Source organism: Nematolebias whitei, chromosome 5, assembly GCF_014905685.2.
Source record: "Nematolebias whitei isolate Nwh7 chromosome 5, NemWhi1, whole genome shotgun sequence".
NCBI lineage: Eukaryota > Metazoa > Chordata > Actinopteri > Cyprinodontiformes > Rivulidae > Nematolebias > Nematolebias whitei.
Window position 1 is genome coordinate 1,281,406 of NC_056502.1, and position 958 is coordinate 1,282,363.

General features: G+C 49.4%; 1 protein-coding gene across 1 annotated transcript in view; it reads right to left on the reverse strand.

The window, feature by feature from the left end:
- dek (DEK proto-oncogene) overlaps positions 1–958 on the reverse strand; it is a 12,961-nt gene that overhangs the window by 9,321 nt on the left and 2,682 nt on the right. The window lies entirely within an intron of this gene.

A 958-nucleotide genomic window follows, 5' to 3' on the forward strand; every position in this document is an offset into this window, starting at 1 on the left:
GACCCGAGGAGCAGCTGATCACATGACCCGAGGAGCAGCTGATCACAAGACCTGAGGAGCAGCTGATCACATGACCTGAGGAGCAGCTGATCACATGACCTGAGGAGCAGCTGATCACATGACCTGAGGAGCAGCTGATCACATGACCTGAGGAGCAGCTGATCACATGACCCGAGGAGCAGCTGATCACATGACCTGAGGAGCAGCTGATCACATGACCCGAGGAGCAGCTGATCACAAGACCTGAGGGATCCAGAGGGCGTGTATGGATGCAGCTGCTCGGACAGATAGGGCGGGGCCAGTCCATTAAGAGTTTTAAAAACAAATAAAATAATTTAAAATGAATCCTGGAATGTTCAGGCAGCCAGTGCAGGGAGGATAAAACAGGAGAGATGTGGTCAAACCTTCAGTTACAAGCTGTGCAGCAGCGTTCTGGACCCTCTGACGCTGAGAGACACACGAGTCACTGGTTCCTGTAGAGTGTTACAGTCGTCCAGCTGAGAGGTCACAAAGACGTGAACTACTGTTTGAAACGCTGCTGAGAAAGAATCAGCTTCACTTCAGCTGCCTCAGATGGAACAAACTGGTTTTAACAACTGCTCTGATGTGGTTTTCTAATTTTAGTCCAGCATCAACTTTGACCCCAGGTTTGAAACAGCTGGCCTGATGTACTGGGCCAAGGAACCAACATCTGCACTGGGAGTCTCAGTGGAGCTTCCAAAGACCATCACCTCAGTCTTTCCCTTGTTGAACTTTAAGAAGTTCACAACCATCCAGGCTTTGATGTCCTCCAGACATGAAGACAGAGGGGCCAGAGAGTTAGTCCTTCGTCTTTAGTGGGACATGTATCTGTGGATCATCTGCGTAACAATGAAAGGAGATCCATATTTTCTAAAAAATAGAGCCAAAAGGGAGCAGGTACAGCATGAAGAGGAGGGGCCTAAGACTGAGCCCTGTG